This window comes from Saccostrea cucullata, unplaced genomic scaffold (assembly GCF_032062105.1).
Source record: "Saccostrea cucullata isolate Sc308-1 unplaced genomic scaffold, CSIRO_AGI_Scuc_v1 ctg7688, whole genome shotgun sequence".
Classification (NCBI taxonomy): domain Eukaryota; kingdom Metazoa; phylum Mollusca; class Bivalvia; order Ostreida; family Ostreidae; genus Saccostrea; species Saccostrea cuccullata.
The window spans coordinates 14,403-30,194 of NW_026927513.1; the positions used below are offsets into that span (position 1 = coordinate 14,403).

A 15,792-nucleotide genomic window follows, 5' to 3' on the forward strand; every position below is an offset into this window, starting at 1 on the left:
TTCAATCTTAAAATAGACCTTCTATAGGGTGAATTCGCCATGCATCGGATACCCTTGTACTAACTTCAACAAGTTCTACCGATCTCGCTACCGACGGAAAATTATCAAAATGGAGTTTAACATTTAGTTTGACGAATGTGATTAAAATATCAATTTGGGACGCAATTGTATGCCCTTTATCAAGAAAATATCCCCAAAAATCAAGTTTTTAGGAATAACTCAAAATTCACCATGAATCGGACATTGATTACCATGCATCGGACAGACGGCATTTTGACGGGAAAAATATCATACCTTTATTTAATTGACAATATCGTTGCAGAAATGTAGAACGATTCAAAAGACATCACTCTGCCTTAAAAATGCTTTAAAATGCTTATAATGCGGTAATTCGAGCCTTTTTTCATGGTTTATCATATTCTGGTTTTTAGAAATATATTGAGTCAAATTCCAGACGTCATACATGTATATCGATTACTTGTATTTTGACTTAAAATATAGTCTTTATTTTATTTTTATGCAAAAAAAAAAAAAAAACAGCTATCAGCTGGGTTCTGTATGAAAATGGCAGTGCTTACCTTTGCATCGGAAAGTGTCCGATGCTTTGTTAATTTGTGTCCGATGTACGGAGTTTTGTTTTTGATAATAACATGATAATAACAATCGGTATAATCAAAAAAATTAAGTCGTCAGCTTCAAGATAGAAACAAATAAATACAAAGAACTCTGAAGTTGAAAGAGAGTTTATTGTCTAAAGTTGTCCGATGCAAGTTTTGTATCCGATGCATGGTGAATTCACCCTACTCCTTATTGAAGGGGGCTGACTGGGGTTTTCATTGCATTTTACTTCGTGAATCAAAGGAAGATGAGGCTTTTTTCTATTTTAAAGTAGATTTATCACATAGTTAATACACTTTTTCTATTTTAAAGTAGATTTATCACATAGTTAATACAATTTGACAAAATTATACGCTAAAACAATTTGGAACGGTTTCAAATAACTGATTTTTAGAGCGTTTATTTTACTGAGAGGTAAATAGGCGTCGTCATAGTGTGTTTTTGACGTTATGATATACTGGAGCTCTTAAAAAAGAGTTATAAAATGTAAGGAAGATTAATGAATTTAAGCTCTTGCAATTTACATCATATGATATAAGGTCAAGATCTAGTAAATAAAAGGTGCTTAGAAATTTATCAAAGAACTATATAGGGTTTCTATTATAGTTTGGCCCCCGTTTTTGTTTCAATTTAAACGCCAGTTAACCTCAATGAAATTGATATTTTTTGAAAGATTAGAATTTATACTTTTCTTTTATGGTTAAATTGATATGTTGATTTAAATAATATGCAGAGAATTAAAGGCTTAAAGTGACTAAGTTTACAAGAAAACGCCTAAAAGTGGCATTTTTAGCATCGTTATCGGCGATTTTAGGTATGTGCGACGCCTTGAACAAGAAAGATATTTACACAAGTAAAAGATATTTTCAAAGAAAGTTTTCATTCAAAAAATTAATCTTGTTCATAAAGTCGCACACACTTAAAAAATTAAAAAACCTTGAGAAAAATAGCACTTTCTGACTCGCATGACGTCACAAGCATGTACGGAGAAAGACGACGACGTTGTTGACATGTCTTGAATTTTTTTTTCGAAGGTAGCATCATCTATCGATTGCTTCATGTATATTTTCGACATAAAGTTCGAGACATATCTATTTTTGAAACATATTTATGATTAAAGAATATATTTTATCGGGATCGACATCGACATTGATCTGTTGATGTGTGAATGTACGGGTGTGGATCACAAGGAAAACGATGATCGAGTTTGATCTTCGAATCGCTTGAACTTCTTCTACTATACATCAAATCAGTTCACAGAAGAAATATATACATAGTATACATTTTGTAAAATTATTTGATCATGTTAAAATACGTTCATTGTGTGTGCATATTTCCTTTTCTACTTTATACATTGTCATTTCTTCCCAAATCGTTCACTGTTTACATGTTTACAAGGCAACAAAAGTACGGCCAACCAGACGTGTAAAAAATTCAACGTTATTCTAAGAAGTTCGGGGCATTAGTAATTTCAATGAAACCAACTAAAATCTTTTTTTCTATTAATGTTGAATACAAATACTCAAATAGACAACAAAAATAATATTATAAAAAATTTCTATAATTTAATTTTATTGCATAATTAACTTATTTATATGTACAAAAACAAAATAATATTATATTTTTATTACATTTTTTTTACTGATTACTGCAGTAACACTCAACATGATATTGTTTTTTTTTACCTCAATTATTTTATTTTATTTTTTTTTTTTAATTTTATAAAAAAAAAATTTCTTTTTATTTTAATTTACTAGTTAAAACATTGCGATTTCTTTTCTGGACTGTACAGATAAGAAGTTTTAAAATACATATTTTTTTTAGTGTTGAGAAAGTGGCATGTGTCAGTGCTACCTTCGTAGTTTGTAATAAAGTCAAGATTCTTACCCGTGTAATTGTATTTCTTCTCGAAAAAATCTCAAAAAAAGTACACTGTACCAGTTGAAATTAATTTTTTATCAAAGAGGCAAAAGACTAGAAAGTTATTGATTACTCGGTATATTTTACTACACCCTTCCCCCTCTATGATATCAAAACAAGATTCCGATATTTCACCAGGTCAGTTGGTGCACCTGTGCGGCGCAGTGGTTAGATCATTTGCCCATGAGTCGCAGTACAGAGTATAGAGCAGATTATCCTTAAGTACAGGGTTCAAGTCTCACTTCGGAATCGAGACATAAGTTCTCGAAAGGGTGGATAAAAATCAAACAAACAAACCTGTTCATTGAATTTGTGTATCTCCTCAATGGCCAGTTACATGAATTCGTATTTTTTTCTTTAACATTTCTATGTTTAATCCTTATACCATTATGCCTTTTGAATTTTTTAACAATGTATTATAGGCAGTATTTACACGATCTTCCCTTTCTGATACTAGAATTTTAGTACATGTTGATAGGAAAAGGCCATCGATTCAATGGAGAGAAAATTAAAAATGATTGATAGATTGTTTTCAATGTCCCTGTTGAGAATTTTTATTTATATTGAGATACCACCACTTGCAGATGAAGGGCAACAATTTCTAACCTATACTCGGCACTTACGGCAATTGACCAGCGTGAGATCTTTTTCGTGCCATCTCCTACTACACACGGGACCTCAGTTTAAACGAAAGACCGGTCGCCACGTCCCCTGGTGGGATTCTATCCCTCGACGTAAGGATTGACTCCTTACTTCGCGACTCTATAAAAAGATGCTTTAACTACTGCGCCACGCGGGCGACACTTTGGCTATATAATCATAAATTAAAATTCATTAATATAAAAAAAAAAAAACATAAGTCAATATGTCGTTTCACTACTTATTTCTGCACTTCAAATATGATCATGCGATGCAAAATTTTAATGGTCATATTGCAAAATTATGCTGAATGATGCAGATTTTTTTTTTAATAAATTCCTCCGTAAAATGATAATTGATAAAATCCAATTAATACTTAGCATTTTTCATATTTTCATCTGCCAGTGATTTGACTTTTATAAATGATTATAGTATCACAATTTTTGACAAGACTTTGAATTAGAGATTTAATCAAGTCATAAATCATATGTATACATGTACTAGAATATACTTTTCTAATTTTTCATAGTTACAAAGTTATTATCGGAAAGTACTGCATTAACGGACAGACTTATTGTAAGAGAGACAAGTTGATTCCTGTCAACAACCACGTCCCTCAATACCAAGTTTTTGTTAAAATGTTAAATATTTATGCGCCCGAATTTATTTGGGGCGTATATTGTTTTTGTCCTGTCCGTCTGTTTGTCTGTTTATCTATTTGACAGTCTGTTTTTCTGTTTGTCTGTCTGTTGTCTACTTTAACCTTCGCCATAGCTATTGAACCGTTCGCGATAGAGACTTCATATTTGGAATGCATACTCCACGAATTAAACTGACACCAAGGTCAATGACCTTGTGACCTTGACTGTGACCTATATGCTAAAAATAGTTTTTTCTCGATTTTTTGCTCTAACTTATGAACCATAGGAGATATACTTTATATTTGGTATGCATACTTCACTAGACTTTATATTCGGTATGCATACTTCACTAGTTAAGTGCTTTCAAATGACACCAAGGTCAAGACCTTGCGATCTTGACTGTAACCTATATGCTAAAAATAGCTTTTTCGAACTTTGTTGCTTTATTAACTTTATTAACAAATGCTTTTTTTGGTAAACAACAACAGAAACTGAGTTTGTACAAAATGGTTGCTATGGCAACGGACTTGCCTATCAATTTAATATAATTCAAAGTACAAAATCATCTTAGGGTGTCCATAATATAAATATTTATGGAAGATTTTATAGATCCTACCAAAATTACAGTTCTCTTAATTGTCAATAAAGCCATAATTTCAGATATAATGGAATAAATTTGAATACAGTTTCCATGGTAACGGAATACATATTAAATTGAAAATATATTTTCTTAGTAAAATAGTGACTTTGACATATCCCAAAGTATACATACTTTCATTAACGTAAGACAATATAGTTGGTATCAAAACTAAAGATTGGTTAAATGACAATAGATGGCATTAGATGCCAGATAAAGAGGTCTGAAGGTGTATGTTTTTGACGACAGTTTCCATGGCAACGGAACGCCTGATCAAATTAAATTTTATATTTTTAGTAACATCCTTGCCTTATCCCTCTCCATAATTAAGATAAACATTTTCTGAGTGGGGGCCTTAAATGGCCCTTACCCTATATACTTCTTTAAGAAATAAATCCCTTTAATAATGCATAACTTTAGCTTGGTCAAATAAGGTGTTGGGGCATAATTTGTTGGTAAGCAAGACGGAAAACCATATTTTAAACTGTCATTTCTAATGAAAAAGTAAAAAAATCAGCCATGAATTTTACGAGTTTCATTTATATTGGAAAAGCAGCTGCTTATCAGACAATGTATAGTAACTAATTTTTCTATGATTTCGTCGTATGCCGCTAAAGGGTCTTATAGAGAACGATTCTTTAGGATAATAGTTATTCAACTCTAAAGTACAGTTGAAAATTCGAATTGTGAACAGAAAAAAATAGAACATTTAAAAAGGAGGGATCATGTGGCAAAGAAAAGTAGCATACTTGTACTATTTGTTATACCCTGTCTGTTCATCATTAATCAAACAAAGAAGTTCACTTTTCTCAGCTAAGTTAAGGTAAGGTTTGCGTTAACAGGGAGATAACTCTTGCGAATCACCAAAGCGTTTGAAACAGGCGACTTTAAACCAGCGATGCTAAGCATCTCGGTAACGAATTTCCTCTGTCATACTTGATGTTTGTTGTCACTTATTGTTAGGACTAAAACAAAGGAAAGTCTTATAACAAATCAAAGCATAGGAATCTTAAAAGCCTTTGAGATTAGCGTGATGCATGTGGATGAACCAATAAAGGAGGACTTGTTTATTTTCGATACGGAATGTGGCAAGTTGTAGGCCATTCCGATCAGAAGAAAGTTATCGACGCATTGTGCTGTTATGTGTTTCTCGCTTCACCACAACACTAAAATTTTAAGTGAGAATGGGAAGGAAAAAAGAAAAGACCTGAGAGTATCCTGTAAAGTATTATGCTTTATGCAGTCCGAACAGGGAAGAAAAGTCACGGTGCATTTGACCATGTCCAATGATGATGTTGACAGTTTGATTGTTGATAGTATTTTCATCAGGTAATTATTTAACTATTCATTTTACTGAAAGTTATGAATGATCTTCTGACTACATATTTAAAAACGATTAATAAACGGTACAAAGATGTCAGGATGTGGCTAATATCCATACTTGCCAACCTCCAGCATGTAAAAATCTGGTCATGACCAGATTTGGAAAGTAAAAAATCTGGTCATAACGCGTAACGACATTCACGACATAATTACCATGATTAAATTTTATAATATATATACAAAGTATTTGTGCATTGAGAATTTTTTTTTATTGAAAAAGGATTTAATTTACTATGACAAAAAATTCATATATAATTTGATTTAATTTACATGTTAAAAATGAGAATTGAAGGTTTCGTATTCCAATATTGACCTGATTCAGAAGTAAGTGTGCATTTTTTTAAAAAGCCTTTTCACATGTTTCAGTTTCTGCTAAATTTGAAAGTATACCAATTTCAGTTTTGAAGTTATTTTTCTTCTCTCTTAATTGATTAACTACTGCAATATGTTTTAAATGTGAAGTTAGGCCTACACTGTCTTCGATCACTTTATTTTATCTAGAATGAAAGTTTTTTTTTTTTCACCCAAGATTCCTTGATATGTAACTTACATAAATATAGGATATGTTTTTCTTGGTTCAATCAGAGACATGTGTTTGGTTCAATTTGTTCCTGTTGGCCCTGATAATGATCTAGTTCTATCGGAAGCCATTTTAATTGACTTCAGACATTGAATTGTCAAAACAACACCCAGTTAATTGTTTACACCTGCACTGATAATTAATCCATCGGCATTGTTTACGCGTAGATCTAAGCTTGGGTTTTAACTGGAAGGTAAAAGTGCAACCTAATTTACGAACCAAATCCGGAAATCGGGAGATTTTCGGGTTGTTTGGCAAAAATCGGGTGATAAGTATGACCCGCCGGGTCATAAAAAATAATCGGGTTACGGGTTGAAAAATCGGGTGAGTTGGCAAGTATGCTAATATCTCAACATTGCCAAAAAATAAAAATGCATTCATTCAAGAAATTATGAAAAAAATCCTTGCTTTTTAGGCCTAATATTTGTAACATTATTGGAACAGGTATTCAATTGTTCAAGTTACCTTTTAAATGAGGTTTGATTTTAATTAATATCTCATTTTTTAATTAATACAAATTGTGCATGACAAGAACATTTAATTTTCTTGATCAAGCATTTGCATTTCACTAATTCAGTTTACATTGTACATGTATAAATTGTACAATAATTTCATATTGATTCTTCATTGATTATATTGGAATTTTCATTTCATTGAGTGAATGAAATTCAGTCCCATTCCTTATGCAATTCCAAAAATGCAATTCCTTAAATGTTATTGTAAAAATGAACACATATGATTTCAGATCAATTGGGTCATTAATTGGAATAGATAAGAACAAAAAAAAAGTACTTCAGTGTTTCCTTAAAAGATTTGTGCCATCAATCAAAGTAGAGGTCATCCCATATCAGCTCAAGAATATTAAAGAAAGTTGGATGGATCAAGCTAAGATGTTGAACCAGACATGGCAAAGTCAATGGGGATTTGGAAAAGAAATGATGATTTGTTGTACCCAATGCATATTTTTTATATGTCTATAGATTATAGAAAAAAATTTAATGTTTAACAGCATCCTATCTACCTGGTAGTATACACATGCTGTTTTCAATATATTTAGAAAATATGTGTATGTGATGATTGCAGTGAATGCTCTGTTTGTCCATCTTTGAATTTGTTTTCAGTAAAATAAATGTATACATTAAGGTATTAATTGAAGGTTGCTTTTGTCTACACTTACAAGTAACAAGTTTCTTAAAAGGGTTATTTTGTAAAATTGCAAGGAAATTAATACATGAACAATTAAATTTAATATTTTTATTCATTAAATTTTGTTCTTACCAGGACCTAATATGCTCAAATAAGTATTTCTGAAAACTGATGAGTTTTGTAAATAAAGCTGCAGTGAACATTTAACAGTTTAAAATATGACACTTGGAAATTGAAAGGTTGTTAATTTAGTAGGAATGATAAGACCAGTTTAGTAATCAACTAAAATTAAAATCTTTCACAAATACATGTAGTTTATTTTAAATTGTTTACATTTATAATCTTTTAATTTTTTTCTGTATTTTGATTTTAAAAAGGAGAAAAATTTTTTATATTTAAATTATTATTTCATGGATATCAAGGAGATATATCTATCACTGTAACATTGTTTCTTTTTCCCTGTTCTTGACAAATATTTATGACAGTGTTATGTCATTTTGCAGAATTTGCCTTTTCTCTGAAATCAGAAGTACTCTGTAAACTCATTAAAGTATGAATTGATGTCACTTAGAATTCATCTTTATTTTGTTCTGTCTGATATTTCAATTTAGATTCTCAGACTACCTAATCCAATGATTGAGCTAATTCCATGAAGTGTAGAAATAGGCCATCTTTAAGATATGTTTGGTTGTCGGCCTCTCCAGACCGACTGACTAAAATGACCAGACTGAAATTTTTTTTTTTTCAATGCAGGGCCGTATTTTTTCTTTTTATTCCTCTTATTCCCCGTAAAGAAATGTTGTTGAAGATTTTCTCACCTACCGACCCAATAATTTTACCCAGAGTCAAGAGAGGGCAAACAAACATTACTTTCAAGATAGCATTTCTATTCTTCGAAGTAAAGAAATCAATTAATTATAAAAAACAGCAGCTTCGTGGATGCAATGCTTACAACATTTCACTCAAAAGATGGCATACATGTATAATGATAGTCACGAGACATAACTGAATAAAGATATTTTGCTACGAAGATGTCTAGAAATTACTACATGTTGGAATAACTAAATCAGCATGAGGTCAAATTCAGAGGCTTTTAATTGGGTTAGTTGCAACATGTTCTGAAGTATGTTTATAAACATATACATGTACTTCTAAAGGTGTTGCAGTATAATTCATGGACAATTTCATCAGAATATTCAGATGTAAAGATTGCCATAAATACTAGATTTCTTCCATGGAATAAATTTTTAGACCATCTTGTAGCACAGGAGGAGTTTTATTTTGAATATTTTTGGCCAAGTTTTGCTTAAAAACAATATCAAAAATACATTTAGTCTTTAACATTCACCATGACAAGGTGATATCAATGTTGTCTTTATAAGTGTAGAAAAAGCCTGATTTTTGTGTTCCGAACCCATAATATAGCCCCTGTTTCCATGGAAATAATATTGGGGACATACATATTTTTTTGGTTCAAATTATTTAAAATGATCAAATTAATAACTTCACGGAATTTGATGGAATCGGTAGATATGTAAAACGTTGATTTTTATATTTTTGTTGCCATGGCAACGGTTTCACTTTATCAAGGAAAATTGAAAAATCTTCTTTTTTACCCAATTTTTCACATTTTTGATAACGGAAAATTAATAGTTTAAATAATAGAAGCATGAATTATACTAATTCAGGTCATTTTAATTATAAAAGTTTGATAATTAATAAAATAAATCAATTTTTTCAATGAAAATAATATTCGAGGTGAAATATGAAATACGTTAAATTTGGCGTCTTTTACTAAAAAAATGGGACGGGCAATATCTTTGAAAATCATATTAAATGATGAAGCTAATCTCCCTGAATAAATTGATATATGGCATGTGTGCATATTAAAAAAAATAAAAGTTGGAGGGAGACGCAAACCTTACACTGCATGAAAAGTCGCGTTTAATATAATTTAATAAATTCGTTTACTCCAGTAAATTTCTTGTATTGAATTTAATTTATGTATAGAGGTACATTTTACATGAGATATATTGTGATATAATTAAGTACAGTTTTCAAATAAGTATAATCACATTTAATGCAAAATACGTCGAGAATAATATAGTTTAATTGAGAAAATTATACGTTTCGTTTAAGAATATCGACATGTTAAAGTAAATATGCTTATACTTAAAGTTTAAGTACATTTTTGGTATTTTCAATATGTCATAAATAATTCTTTATACCTAATGTAAACTTATGTTGAAACATTTTTGAAAAAAAAACATTTAGGCACCCTATTAATTTAATTTATTCATTTCTCATTTTTATTTATTTAACCCTTATGTACATTTTTTCAAAACTGTGGAATATAACTTAGTTTTTCTCTATGATCGACTACTACTGTAGTACAATTACATGGGGATCGAAGTCGGGCTCAAAAGCAATTAATTTAAAAACAACACACCGCGCCGAAATTCAATTTCTTGGAGAGTTCCACGCAGCCATGTTGAACTTGATCATGATGTTGTCAGGGGCGAAAGAGAGTGACACGAAAAGGAGAAGCATGATTAACTTTTGATGTAATTTCTGTTTTAACAGAAGATGAAGACATTTACGACCCTGTTTAGCGGTAGGAACAATGTACAAAATTTTATCATGTGTCCTTGAATGAATAATTGCCTCTGCTACTGATAATGTTACTGTTCCTTAGTCTGGGCTCTACACATAAAATGCCTGGCAGTAAAAACGTTTGGGCAAGCGCTATTTAGATTTTGTAATAATTATTTAACACTTTTAATCATCTCTCTTAAAGATGGATTTTAACCAGAATTTTCTCGTTTGGTATTGGTTTCAGAATTTTAGTCACTAAAGTGTTCCTCTGTTCAGCATTTACAGAGTATGTTGTACAATGTAATAAAATATTTATTTATTTCTTGTGCATACTCAAGAATATATTCAGCACTTATTTTGATTATTTAAATAGTTGCAGTGGACTGTCCCTGAGACAATTCCCCACATCGCCGGCTATGTAGACAGCATGTGAAAATGGTGAGAACCATGCAGTTCAAATTTTCAATTAACACAAAAAACTAACAATGTTTTATCAACCTGTATCTTTAAGCATAAGACTATAAAAAATATTGCAACAAATTGAAATGCTATATACCAAGTAAACAAGATGAGGTTTACAGGGGCTGACAAATAGATTTTTAAGGCACTAGTCCAAGGGCAAGTACATGGTCAAAACTGACTTGCCCTACCTGAATTTTTGCTTGCCCTACCATAAACTAATTCTGTATTTATAGATATTTCCAAAAAGAGGAATACAAATGCTGAGCAAGCCGCCTTGCCCAGCTTTAAAATGGCCTACAAATAAATTCTATTTTTTTTGATAAGTCACTTGCCCATGGGCAAGTGGTTGATAAAATTCCACTTGCCCACCCCTAAAATTCACTAGCCCGGGCGTTGGGCTATGGGATTTGTCATCCCCTGGGTTTATATTCTTATTTTCCTTTATCCTAAAAATACAATAGCATTGGATTCTGAGCTATGCATAATTTTTTTTTACGTTAAATACTTAAGCATGAATTATTAAAAATAGCTATCATATTCTATGTTGCACAATTATGCATCCATTATTTACAGGAATCCAAATGATCACAAGAAATGACAAAAGCAGTATGAAGAAAGATTTCTTAAATTTTCTGATAGGATCAAAAAAATCACATGAATTGATTTTTTAGCTCACCTGAGCCATTTTAAGACCCGAGCGAGTTTTCTTATCTGTGTCTGGTATTTGTCTGTCATCTATAAACTTTTCAAATTTTTACATTCATGAGAATTAATCCTAGTTTGTACAAAAAACCCTGCAAGATACATCTTTTCTTTCAGAAATTGTGCCAGAAAAGTTTGAAGTAGCTATGGGAATGACCAACATTGAACTTGCTGAGCCTTCCTTCTGAAAGTGACTTGACCAGATATTTGGCTACCCAGTATGAGGTACGAACTAATCATTTGTTGTACGACTTATTGTATATGAGATTGCCACCATTTACTAGAACTTTGCATTTGCTGTCCACTTTAAAAACCTGCTATCTACAGTGTAAGTTGTTAAATTAAATATATTTTAATTTATATTAAATCACTTGCTCATTATCCCAATAACTTGCATGTTAAATGCTGTAGATGCTAACCTTTGCATTTTTGTTTACTCTTAAATTCCATGTGTTCCGAGTATGTACATCCATTTCATATCATGTTTTGTCGTTTCTAAATTTAATCTAATACATATCATAAAATGTTTTTGAAATAATTCGCTGAACTAGATCACAAAGATTAAGGATTTTATTATTGTATGAATGTTATCTACTTGCTCTAATCATAAATACATCTGTTTGTATATTTTTTCTAAGAGATGCCATACCTGCTTTTAATTTTTCATATTTTTTTTATCCATAGTATCTTTCTGCTACATGAAATAAAATATCGTGGAGGAACACAAAGGAAAGGGCTGTGCATCTCAACATATTCAAGGTCAAGCAGGTAAATACATTGGTAAATTGCTCCAAAAAAAAAAATGGCAAAAAGTCACCAGTCTCCAATTTTCATGTACTTCCACAAAATCTGTAGCTTGCTGCTGTGAAACTATAAATACCTATGTCTTAATATATTAAATGATGTAAATGCTATTCTTTTCATTTTTGTAAACTTTGTAAATCTTCAAATTCCATGTGTTCGGACTACGGTGCCATTATGTATGTTTCATATCATATTTTGTTGTCTATAAATTTGATCTATACATACAATTATATGTTTTTTTTTATGTAATTCATTTACCTAGATGACACAGAGAATTTTTTTCATTGTGTAATATGTTATCTTCTTGCTTTAGTCATAAGTATACCCTATTTGTATATTTTTTCTCCTTTTTTGTATATTCTTTCTACGGAGAGCCATACCTGTTATTAATTTTTCATATTTTGTTTGTGACAGCTTTTTACCATATCCATAGTATCTTGCTGCTAAATGAAAGAATTAATGTGGAGGAGCAGAGAAAAGGGCACTACAACATGTTCAAGGTCAAGCAGGTAAACATAGTAATAAAATGCTCCAAAAACAAAAAAGATGGCGAAAAAATCATTAGTCCCCAATTTACATGTACAATGTATAACAACATTAGCTTCATAATCTGTAGCTCGCTGGCCTGAAATTATAGATAATTATCTGTCTTTATTACCCAGACTTGAAAAAATGGCATATCTTTTGTTGTCTTCTGTAACTTTTTTAATTAATCAAAATTGAGCTGTGTTTCCTCTAGGTCAATTGATAATTTTACAATCAACTCAGATTTTGTGTACTTTTTAATATATGCAATTGCATAAATCCGGAAGCACACATATAATATGTATATATAGGCAAATGGGTATTTATTTTTATGTTTGTTGTAGAAATTAGGAGCTAAATGTGCTTCTCCAGAGCTGAAAACTTCTTGGCATGAAGAGAAGAAAAAGAAGAAGAAGCAGTTTTAAATATTGATTACGTCTTCATAGTACAAAAAATGATTCTAAAGATAATACTATCTATGAAATTAGAAAACTGAAGTTGCCTTCTGATGAATGTAAGAAAGTCTTCAAAGAACAGGACACCAAAAGTGCCACTCTCAAATCAAAACTCTAAAAGGCAGAGCATAAGAAGAACTAAGACAAATAAAGAATCTAAAAGAGTACTAGTCAACCCTATGGATGTAGTAATTGAACATAGATGGGCTATTAGAGATGAAATATCTGAGTTTCTACTTTTTTGCACAAATGTGATGCTTGTTTTACTTATCTTTAATTTACACATTCAATGTTAGATAAGAAAAAAAATATACCTAGTGTTGTATTTTTGACAGCGAAATTTAATTTTTTTCTGATGCTTGATTACAGATTGAAACTGTTATGTTTTTTATTGTTTAAACATTTATTGGTTTGTTGTGTAGTATGCAATCAGATACATTTTAATCTTGATTTATATATTACATATATGTACAAGTCTGACTTAAATAATAAGTGCATGGACATTATTGTGGAAAAAAATAAGATAATCAAGGGTAGTCTGAAAGAGCTTTGCTGGCAGTAAGTTGCAGATCTTGATACCCAAGTAAGAGAAGGGTGGCGTCTCTGACCGATCCTTTTGATGTTGCTTGTGGGCGAGTGAGGCTTCTCTGTCAGTGGCTTAGTGTGCAGTATGATATAATTTATTGTGGGAAATTGAAAAGCCATTTACAACCCATGCAGCAGTTTTAATAGGGGCAGTTTCAGTCAGATTTTGCAGTCTTTTGGAGTCCAGAATGACTACATTTTTGACCTGTCGTGTTCTGATTTATTGCGGATTTGAATTTTACATACAATTCTATTCTTATATTAAATTATTTATAATTACTTCAGTATATTACTTACTACTAGTATGTAGAAATTTACTCCATTATAATTGAGCTACAATTATGATTGTATTTTTTTAAATTCTGACTTTTAGGCATAAATTTGAAATATCTTGTACTTTGTTAGAACTCATTGTTTGTAGACTATTGAGATAACATATAATAAAACTGAATGAGAAATGCATTTGTGTATGAATGTAAAATACTTGCCAAAAACACAGGCTGAAACCATACAAATTATTGATGGAATAAATAATGAAATAAAAATATTATGCAATAATATAATAATATTAAATTTCATCAAATACAACCTTAAATCTTAATGCTATGGGAAGGTTTAATCCGTACATTTTCATTACTTATAAACAAGATTTAATATTAGTTTATGAAAGATTAAAATTTGAACGTATTAGTAAGTTTACTGTTTTCCGTATATAACCTAATTTTTGGAAGTATCATAAAGTAAAGTGTGAATTTAACAAAAAATAATGAGGTAAAGATCTACGTTAAATTTTATTAAACGAACAAATTTAATATGACCATAAAACTTTATTTTATGGCCATGTTTAATAATAATTATACGTTTTGTATATTAGATTTATAATACTTGTTTACGGCAGACTTAAATCCGAACGTATTAGTAAGTATACAATTTTCCAAACTTTATTAAATTTGTTCTTTTAATTTTTCATTAAACTCGTATTAAATGCTTATTATTTTCTAACATTTAAGATCCCACAATATTTTATATTATGCATTTAAACATTTAATAATCGCAGCATTTAAATCGCATTTGAGGTCAAATTAAACCCGACTTTTCATGCAGTGTTACCTTAAGGAAGGAAAAATTAAATGTACTTTATTACCTTTAAGGTTTCGTCAAAGGTCAAACATGTCTAAAAAATTATTTTTACAATTGCTCCAAAACTATGTGTGGTATGAAATCAAAACGTTTACATTTCGTAAATATATCACTGATTAATAGATAGAAAGTATTACTTGATAACAAATATTTTTAAAAAGATATTTTTAGAGATAAATTGTATCAGAAAATGTGCATATTTAAAAAAAAATGCACCTGCTTAATTCTGTCCTTTTTGTGAAAACCAACATTGTAGAAATAGTCCAACTTGCCCTTTCAATGAATTGAGAACATTCTTTTTTTTGCTTCTGCAATGATGGTTTTCACTAAAAGCATGGAATTAATTAGGTGTATTTTTTTTGAAAATAGATGCATTTTAGAGAAGAATTTTTCTCAATTAATATTATTCCAAGTATTTTTTTTATCAAATGATACTTTCTATCTGTTAATCAATAAATAATTTATAAATTGGTTTAACTTTATACCTTACAGAGTTTGGGGGCTATTGTAAAAATAATTTAGGCGTGTAACGTTGACGAAAATTCTTAATGATTTAATTTCAGCTTTATAAAATTGTGTAAACTATGATATAAAATTCAGCTTTTGATTGATTGATTGTATATTGTTTAACGTCCCTCTCGAGTATGTTTCACTCATATGGAGACGTCACTGTATGCCGGTGAAGGGCCTCAAATTTTGACCTTTACTCAACGGCTGAGGGCCATTGAGCAGTGAAAGATCTTTATCGTACCAACACCTGCACTAATACGGGCCCTCGGTTTTTAAGGTCTCATCCGAAGGATCCCGCGACTTTTCACTTCAAAGTGCCGAGCGCATGTCGAAGGAACAGTTGCTACCCATTTTAACGACTAGGCCAATCGCGGACGAGATACGAACTCAAGACTTCCCGATCACGGAGCGAGCGCTCTACCGACTGAGCTACCGTGAACGGTAATTTGC

General features: G+C 30.8%; 1 long non-coding RNA gene across 2 annotated transcripts; it reads left to right on the forward strand.

Annotated features, from left to right (window-relative positions):
* The first annotated feature begins 9,765 nt into the window (after positions 1 to 9,765).
* Positions 9,766 to 13,148, forward strand: LOC134274685 (uncharacterized). Of its 2 annotated transcripts, none has more exons than XR_009993675.1 (5): positions 9,766 to 10,597; positions 11,441 to 11,651; positions 12,008 to 12,091; positions 12,542 to 12,636; positions 12,997 to 13,148. It is a non-coding gene; the product is annotated as an uncharacterized LOC134274685 (long non-coding RNA). The 2 variants fall into 2 exon arrangements; XR_009993674.1 differs by having other exon boundaries at positions 11,441 to 11,548.
* The last annotated feature ends 2,644 nt before the right edge of the window (positions 13,149 to 15,792 follow it).